The sequence below is a fragment of the Xyrauchen texanus genome, chromosome 21 (genome assembly GCF_025860055.1).
Source record: "Xyrauchen texanus isolate HMW12.3.18 chromosome 21, RBS_HiC_50CHRs, whole genome shotgun sequence".
Taxonomy (NCBI): Eukaryota; Metazoa; Chordata; class Actinopteri; order Cypriniformes; family Catostomidae; genus Xyrauchen; species Xyrauchen texanus.
The window spans coordinates 40,026,893-40,036,953 of record NC_068296.1 but is presented as its reverse complement, the minus strand read 5'-3'; the positions used below and the strand labels follow the sequence as shown (position 1 = coordinate 40,036,953).

Genomic DNA, 10,061 nt, shown 5'->3' with positions numbered 1-10,061 from the left:
CCCAGAGACTGGGGAGATATCCCAGGACATTTATTTCAGTTGTATGTTTCAGGGAGAAATCAATTTTCTGCATTCCATTCCATTAAAAAAATAGCTTACAACTCCTATAACTTTTTCCAGCCAGAGCGTTCAAATTTGGGAACAATTATTCCCATGGTTCCTGTCTCAATATCTTTGCTGTCCAATCACTGATTTCATTTTTGAAAACTGCCAGATACTCATGACAATATAAGCTAAAGGCACATATGATTGGTTAAGGGGTTACTGGGTGTGAATAATAAATGTATTGTTATCTGTGTCATCCTACATTTGCCTGAGCGGAGCCAGAGAGGACATCACAGGACATTACCTCCAGTGTTGGATTACTGCTTTAAATTGAAAACTGAGGCGATATTTCATGGTAAGACAAGTTATGTAACATGTTGTCAATATTGTCTATTGAAAGTCAAAACTTTTAGTTACAAAGCATTTATTTGTAGGAGTAACACTAGTTTTTTGGGGGGAAAAATTACGGTGTTCATCGGCCTCTATTTTTATGCACATTTCTGTGAAACTTGCTAAATAAACATTAGTTAGCAATACTATGTATATTTTTAGCTAAAAATCAATAACTTTAAAAATTTTGTCACTTGTGGGAGATAGTCAAACCCTTTTAGTTACAAAGCATTTATTTTTAGTAGAGCTGCTAACTAATTTTCTTTCTGGAAAAAAACGTGAGCGTCATCGGCGAGCCTCTTTTTATATAAACTTTTTTTGGCAGTTTCTGTGAAACTTGCTAAATAAACATTAGCTAACAATACTATGTACATTGTAAACTAAATATCAATAACTTTTTTTGCCAATTTTGTCACTTGTCCACCTGAAGTATTGTGAGGCAGAGAGCAGATGCTGTTCAGACTTCTTTTTTTTTTTTTTACTGGCCTGCTTGTTAGATAAGTTATCTAGCTTGTTGATTTTCTCATGTAATAAAAAATTGTAGATCTCTTTCTATAATGTAGCAGATAGCCTTACCCATCCATCAGAGTAAAACAAATTCTAATAAATAAAGCTTCAGCTGCCAAGTTATGCTACTGAGAATTTGGGAGTAAAATGTGCTAAATGTCCTGAAAATAATGGTGATAATTCATTTTCTATATCATATATATATATATATATATATATATATATATATATATATATATATATATATATATATATACACTCACCTAAAGGATTATTAGGAACACCATACTAATACTGTGTTTGACCCCTTTCAGCCTTCAGAACTGCCTTAATTCTACGTGGCATTGATTCAACAAGGTGCTGAAAGCATTCTTTAGAAATGTTGGCCCATATTGATAGGATAGCATCTTGCAGTTGATGGAGATTTGTGGGATGCACATCCAGGGCACGAAGCTCCCGTTCCACCACATCCCAAAGATGCTCTATTGGGTTGAGATCTGGTGACTGTGGGGGCCATTTTAATACAGTGAACTCATTGTCATGTTCAAGAAACCAATTTGAAATGATTCGAGCTTTGTGACATGGTGCATTATCCTGCTGGAAGTAGCCATCAGAGGACGGGTACATGGTGGCCACAAAGGGATGGACATGGTCAGAAACAATGCTCAGGTAGGCCGTGGCATTTAAACGATGCCCAATTGGCACTAAGGGGCCTAAAGTGTGCCAAGAAAACATCCCCAACACCATTACACCACCACCACCAGCCTGCACAGTGGTAACAAGGCATGATGGATCCATGTTATCATTCTGTTTACGCCAAATTCTGACTCTACCATCTGAATGTCTCAACAGAAATCGAGACTCATCAGACCAGGCAACATTTTTCCAGTCTTCAACTGTCCAATTTTGGTGAGCTCTTGCAAATTGTAGCCTCTTTTTCTTATTTGTAGTGGAGATGAGTGGTACCCGGTGGGGTCTTCTGCTGTTGTAGCCCATCCGCCTCAAGGTTGTGCATGTTGTGGCTTCACAAATGCTTTGCTGCATACCTCGGTTGTAACGAGTGGTTATTTCCGGCAAAGTTGCTCTTCTATCAGCTTGAATCAGTCGGCCCATTCTCCTCTGACCTCTAGCATCAACAAGGCATTTTCACCCACAGGACTGCCGCATACTGGATGTTTTTCCCTTTTCACACCATTCTTTGTAAACCCTAGAAATGGTTGTGCGTGAAAATCCCAGTAACTGAGCAGATTGTGAAATACTCAGACCGGCCCGTCTGGCACAAACAACCATGCCACGCTCAAAATTGCTTAAATCACCTTTCTTTCCCATTCTGACATTCAGTTTGGAGTTCAAGAGATTGTCTTGACCAGGACCACATCCCTAAATGCATGGAAGCAACTGCCATGTGATTGGTTGATTAGATAATTGCATTAATGAGAAATTGAACAGGTGTTCCTAATAATCCTTTAGGTGAGTGTATATATATTTATTTGGGGTTAAATATGAGATTTCTTTGACAGGGTTAGTGAGAATCACCCATTCTACATAGAAATACATTTTGTTCTGTAGATTTATTTGACTTTGATTTATTTAAAATCGCCTGCACTAACCTTTCACACTCTGTTTTTGACATGTCCAGAACAAGAACGCCACACACTGCAGCGACTGCATTTAGATAGTGTGTAGCTTCCTGTTCACAAGGAAAGTGTGAGAGGGCTGTCTGCAATTGGACATTCTGGTTAGTCTCCAAGCATTTGGTGACTATTCAATGTATGGATTTATGAAGAACACACTGCTGGCTACCAATTGTTGTACTTTATTTCTGTTGTAGAGATGGAAAGAGACTTTGGCCCCCTGCTCCCTTCAAGAGGAGGAGGCAGCTGACTACTGATGAGCTTAGGATCATAGCAGAGTAGGACAAGGCTCATGAGGGCATGAGCACACAGGAGGAAGATCTGCTGGACCAGGAACTACAGCAGGAACACCCAGACCACAAGGATATGGTGGATGAGATGGAACCTGAGCCCCAGCCAAGACCATCAACTGGGTATGCATGACTGCGTATGGTTTGTTTCTATTTCTCATATGATTGATACTCACAGTAACACTAAAACTGTTACTCTTATTATTTTGCGTATGGCTAGCCATTCTCGCACAGGTCCCAAGTCAGCTAGAAAGTGTAAACACTTCCCTGATTCTGTTTCTTATCCCTCGTACTCTGACATCGATTAACAGGCACCACAACCTCTCCTATTTAAGCCTAGCCGTCCATTCGGTATTGACTTGGGTAGTGTGCGTAAGGTTGTGAGGTCAAACTCCAATATGATGTTGCGAGAAATTAACTTTTTTATGCTGTTTTTTCCTCGGGCTGTAGTTGCTGAGATATGCAGCTTTACAAACCATCAGGGGTAGGAGCTCATTCTGAACTGTCCGTCATATTATAGCTATTCGTGGGCGAGGGGATTTATGTCATGTGAAGCTACAAGACCCTTTTAGCAGCTCTAACAGCTCCTACCACAGAGGATAATCAGGATCAACTTATGAAGTTGCATTATCTTATGGACCACCTCAAACAAAAACCTTCAGCCTAACCATAGTCTAGCATTAGATGGTCAAGATGGTATGGTCAAGTCTAAAGCTTGATCAGGATTTAAACAATACATGAAGGGCAAGCCTACTCGGTAGGGTTTTAAATTATGGGTGATTGCAACATCAGACTCAGGGTATACTTTCGACTTTAATGTTTACACAGGTAGTCATGATGGGCGTGTCACTGACTTGGCCACCAAAGTAGTTGAATCGTTACTGCAGCCATTCAAAGACCAGGGCCACAATGTTTGGTTTGACCTCTTGGTTAAGTAGTTAGAAATGGGAACTAAAGCCTGTGGGACATGTAGGGTGAATCGCAAATTGTTTCCTGCAGAATTTATATCAAAGGATGGAAACGCAAGACAGCTTGTGGGGATATGAGGTGGTGTAGGATTGAGGGGAATATACTTGTAATTCAGTGGAAGGTCACGCGTGCAGTTACATGCCTCTCTAATATCCACAAAGCGAATGGCTCAACGGAAATTACTAGGTTTGTAAAAAAATTATGGCAACTGGACAAATGAAGTAGCCCTCCAGCCCACTGTCATCAGCGATTATAACAAAAACATGGGCGGTATTCATAGGTCAGACCAAATGATAAAATCTTAAGACGTCCTACAAAAAACTCAGAAGTGGTGGAAGACTCTTTTTTTTTTTCCACTTCATAGACATTGCCATCAACAAGTTTCCCTTTGCAAACACTAAAGCCTGTAGTCCCACCTTCGTCATCACTCCACACAGCCCATGTCCCTACATTTGAAGAGTCCTCTAAGAGATGTTGGCTATGCTATCGGAAAAGTGATCCTATATCATATGTGAGTTTTGTGGTCAAGTAGGTCAGCCCCCATGAAGAATGTGACATGGTAAGTTATTCCAAGGAAACTTCAGTACACATTAAATTTGCCTTAAGAGAAAGCAATAGATGCAGATGACTATGAGCGCTACATGAGAAAGGGAACAAATTTAGCAACATTTTCATTCGTAATTTTGTTATGAGTTATTGGCGATAAATGTTATTACATTTTATGCTTGCCAAAGTCTTTTGAGGATGTCTCTATTTCCCCAAGATGTGTGTTTCTCATCTGTGTCCATTCCTGTTGATATCAAGTCAAGTCAAGTCAATTTTATTTGTATAGCGCCTTTCACAACACACATCGTTTCAAAGCAGCTTTACAGAATATCAGCATTAACAGACGATAAAACTGTAATGTCTATAAAGTCGATTAATCATCATTGTGTAATTGAGATAAAATAAGATTTTTAATAGCGTTTAAAAATAATTAAATGATAATTGTATTAATAACCCCAGTGAGCAAGCTGTAGGCGACTGTGGCAAGGAACACAAAACTCCATAAGATGTAGATTAATGGAGAAAAATAACATTGGGAGAAACCAGACTCACTGTGGGGGCCAGTTCCCCTCTGGCTAACATTATGAATGTAATGTAAATATTAATTATGTATAGGTAAAATCACGGTTTAAAATGAAAAACTAAGTGTTAAGGGTCAGTGATTAAACATCGATTGTGTTTGAACTGTAAGATTATCAGGCATACTTAATAAGCTCTATGAAGTTCTCATTTATGTACATGAATTCTCTTTTTGTATATTTTCCGATCATACAGTTATTTCCTTTTAAAAGGCTATACGAGCCCATTGCACTCACATGCATTTTCGATTACCTCTGTATGCAGTTGAAGTGGACAAAATTCAAAACCCCATTAAAGCTGTCTTTAGTGTTGTACCATTTCAAGCGGATTTGCCCAAAACTATGCATCTCAACCCTTCTGTCATGTTTAAAAATAATACCATCTGTGATGTTCAGGTCAGAAAATGACCCTTATTGAGTTCAATATATTTTCAGTAGATTTACAGCACACTCATCTATAAATTATGAAAATAAAAAAAATGGCATAGGCTTACCTATATGTTTTCACACTAAACAAAAGCTTACAAACTAGCATTTCAAAAGAAAAGAACACCACCTATATGTCAGTTGTGGTACTACGTATACAGAAATCCTTAGCTTTAGTGTAAGGATTTGCAGTACTTAATAAGCTGATACTTAGATTACTTACAAATTTGATCTGTTTGAAAGAAAAACACATTCGTGATTTATATTTAGCAAAATTACAACCATGGGAATATTGCAAAAAAGACCATTTATTACTGAACAACAAATTGTCAAAATCAACTTTGTGCTGTTGAACTAGAAATGACTGTGTGTGGACGGGTTTGGGTTGTTTAGGTTACTATGCTATAAATGTGGTTTATGAGGACATTTCTAGTGTCCCCATAAACAATGTTTTATTGAAAATGTAAAAATGCAGGAAGTTTTTTGTGAGGGTTAGGTTTAGGGGTAGAGTTAGGAGATATAATCTATAGTTTGTACAGTGTAAAAATCATTATGTTTATGGAGAGTCGTCATAAGATAACTGCACTAACATGTGTGTGTGTGTGTGTGTGTGTGTTTGTGTGTCAAATACTGAATACTGTGCAAGAGCCCTGTGCAAATAAATTTAAAAATAAACATGCTGCTGAATCGTGATGACAAAAATGATACCCCAACATAATGTATAATTTCATGATGATAAAAATCCAATGCCCATTGTGTTGTGTCAGCATATTGACAGCAGGTTTTTATTGAAAGCCGCGTGCATATCAGTCGTGTTACAATACAGAACTCTGTGAGGCGCTTTTGGTGTCTACATAGTGTTTATGCCTCTTGCACAAGCAGCTTTTTTTGCCACCTTCAGGAGTGAGAACCTGTTGGCTTGTAACATCATGTGTACTATGAATATTTCTTAATGGTCTGGGGAGAAAGTTCTGAAAGATACAGTATGTTTACGTTGTGCATCAAACTCTTATCTGACAAGATCAAGGATACATTTTCATGATATAGCTCAATTTAAAACATCACAAATCTGATAATGCAATTAAAGAAGCTCAACTGTTATAGTGGCATGGTAAGAGATAGAATTAAAGCATTTGTAAGAAAAGTATTCAGAGAATCAACACACATTCTAAACATTTAAGATAATTATGGCCTAAACAATGAAAATTCCAAAATACAGAGTTCATTGCTGAGGATAAATATCAACTAAAATACATGAGCATGACCTTGTCATGTCAATGTTACATGCAACCCATGCTTTTTATTCTTTACACACTGAAGCACACTTTCCATCTTTTTTCCTGTACTGGGTGCATGAAGGAAACGTTACGTCCTCTGTGAAAACACGCTTTGAAACAGGAGCTCACCTCCTCTTTTATGAATGAAGTGAGAGCTAGACAGCTAAATGGATGGGTGTATTTTCATGAATGAGTTTGTGTCTGGAGCTGATAATGTATCGGGGAGATACAACGATGTCTGAACCACTCCGCTGCATCTCCTGTTCGCTTCCTGTCGCGATGCTAATCCTGTGCATAAAGATATTTATAGAAAATTCAGGATGTGATCGGGCTGTCCAGTCTCACCTTTCATACAGATAGTAATTTTAGTCATGAAATTAGTCCCTCTCTCTTCTCCCTCTTCTCGATCTTTTGTGGTAAGAGATTTATGATTCAACAGAACATTTTTAGTGAAGATAAATGTTGAACAATTCTCAACTCTGTCCCTGTCTATAAACAGTAATGTACTTTTGCCATTGTTGAATAGATCTTATTCAGAGTAATGGCATATTTGATATTTGAAATAAAATATAGGCTGTGAGGGACAGACAGTTTCTTAGAAGATATACACTGTATAAAGCTGTACAATTCTAAAACTCATGAAGACTACTACAGAATGTTTTCTGGAGTTTGTTTTATTGGAAAGATGTATTTTCATATCAACCTCTATCACGGGATGGTTATTTAAAGAGGTATGAGCAGTTGGCACTCTATGAAGCCTGCGCAAAAGAAACGGACACAAAGTGTATCAGAAGTTAATGGCCTCTTGTCATCACTGCTGTTAAATGCCAAGCACGACTCTCCTCCATTGTGCACAATGGAAGGGAGCCGTTAAACCGCAATGCAGTCAACAGAAAGAGAAACAGAGCGTTTGCTTCAGGTAGGTTCAGGATCCGGCGGCCGTTTCAGTCCGGAAGTGCAGCGGCTTCCTCCAGCAGCTCGGTACCTCAAGTGCCAGTGGTGTGGAAAACAAATGTTGGCCATTTAGCAGGAGCGGTGACAAGTGACCATTAACATCTGATGTGATTTGCATTTGTTACTTTGGCGCAGGCTTCATAGAGCCCAAACTGCTTATACCTCTATAAATAACCGTTCAATAACTATGTTTCCATCCAAGGGTTTTTTTGCAACTAAAGGTGTAGCGCATCAAAAAGTTTACCGATATAGCTGATGGAAAGCAAATTATAGCAAAAATTTTAGCTAAAATTAAAACAAGTGCTGGCATAATATGTATCCGTTTAACTCTAGCACATAAACTATACGTCAATACTTCTAATGTTGCAAAATAAAAGGTTTGGAAACACTATAGGAGTGGTGGTCTAAGCACATAACTGGTAATCTGGTGATCAGAAGGATGCTGGTTCGAGCCCCACAGCCACCACCATTGTGTCCTTGAGCAAGGCACTTAACTCCAGAATTGCTCCAGGGGGATTGTCCCTGTAATGCACTGTAAGTTGCTTTGGATAAAAGCGTCTGCCAAATGCATAAAAAAAATTAAGGCAAAAATATAGTGTCACATGACATAATTTACCCCAATCACCTGTGATAACCATGATGACAAGTTATACATCCTTAAAAGCCAATTTATTGTACGTGAAGCATTAGTGTTATGGATTGGTTTTAAAGGCATGCCTGCACAGATCCAATAATGCAAACACATCTGCAACATTACACTTCCAGGATGCACAAATATCTTGTATCGTGCACCTGTTATTGTTAAGTGCGTGGAGAACAAATGAATGGCCGCTCTTTGCGCTTAATTTAATCATGGTAGCCATCCATTTATTTATTAAAGTTGACGGCAGTCATTGAATTAGCCAACAATACAAAAAATATATCATAGATATGTTTTAAATGACAAATAAATACACATTATTAGGAGAAAAGCTTCAGTGTGCTTTTTCGGAAAACTATCATATAGCCCAATCGTATAAAATTATTGTTTAGCTTACATATGAAAAAATGGCAGCAAAATTCCCTGTATTAAATACAATAAATTACCACACGAAAAAAGCATTACATTAAAAAAAAAAATATTACCAAACAAAAAATTATATTCTTAGGCCTATATATTTCCCTTTTCTTTTCACAAACTTGCCCTGTTCTGTAGATAACTAAAGGTCAGCTGAATGACATTCTCAGAATGTTCTAAACTTTTCAAGACTATAAACTATCAGAACTATTTGTCCAGTGCTGAGTTTACTTGCAGAAAATGTGCTTTTGAACATATTAATACTTTTAAATATTTTAAATCTAACCCTCTTTACCTCAGAACACATTTGCTGAGCTTCTTCAGAAAATGCCAGTTGCATTATGACGGTAAAATTCATTTTAGATGACAATCAAGTTCAGTTGGTCATTAAAAGTTGCTGAACAAATATGTGAGACATAATGCAGTTGTGATGGTGATGCTTTAGATTAGATGATTGTTCAAAATAGCCTATTGAATATCAGGAATATATCATATATGTAAACCCTGATATTGCACCACATCAGTGTTTCTTTAAAAGCTACGCACACAGCATATACACATCGATGGATGGTCCTATTACTAAGACTGAAAGTTTCCCCCACTACTTGGTGCAGGATGCCAGCTTGAACAGGGCCATGACGATTGCTTTCGGGTTGGAACCGGAGGCAACCTGCGATAGGTGCAACATCAGGACCAATATTACAGTCCTATCAGATGGGCAACTGCTCAATTTTGATTGCAATTCCTCGTCTTTATTTGTGACATTATAATGACAGTAAGCTGGCTAATTTCAATGAATTGTCTCAATAGTCTCTCCATTTTACAAAGACTTCGGGGATAATTTAGGGAGGTGAAAGGTACACAATTAGTGATAAACACATTTCTGTATGGAAACACCTTAAGGTCAGATTTCTTTTGCGATAATAAAAATAGTGTTTTTTTTTAAGGATGATGTCATCACGCACACCATTTTTATCGATAAAAGGCATTTATAGAAAAATGGGGGCCAAGATGGCGTTCATCTATGCAGACACGTTTTGAGCGTGTCATCAGGCAACTAAGAGATTAACATGAAACTACTTCTGAAAACTCTGATAAATTTGATTGATTATTAGTTTAGTTGTTCTTCTTCTATTGTGTGGTTGGTCAGGTCAATATGGGTAAGAAAAGAAGCAGAGATAAGATTCAGGTTAATACAGACATGGCGACTGACAAATGCAAAGATGTCGATGAGATGGACTCAGAAGAAGAATCTGTGACATCTTTTCCATGCACTCCGAGTAAATGTCCACCGGGAAAAAAGGGGAAATTAAAGATGAACATTGATGAGAAAATTGATTCACTCATTAATGCTGTCGCTGAACTTACATCGAAATGTGACAGAACAT

The 10,061-nt window shown here is 37.9% G+C and overlaps 1 long non-coding RNA gene across 1 annotated transcript in view; it reads left to right on the top strand.

Annotated features, from left to right (window-relative positions):
- Nucleotides 1-309: 309 nt before the first annotated feature.
- LOC127661908 (uncharacterized) overlaps nt 310-10,061 on the top strand; it is a 58,257-nt gene continuing 48,505 nt past the window's right edge. Inside the window, exons 1-3 of the long non-coding RNA XR_007972807.1 lie at nt 310-400; nt 2,582-2,680; nt 2,774-2,989. This is a non-coding gene — a long non-coding RNA (uncharacterized LOC127661908). The remainder of the gene's footprint in view (nt 401-2,581; nt 2,681-2,773; nt 2,990-10,061) is intronic.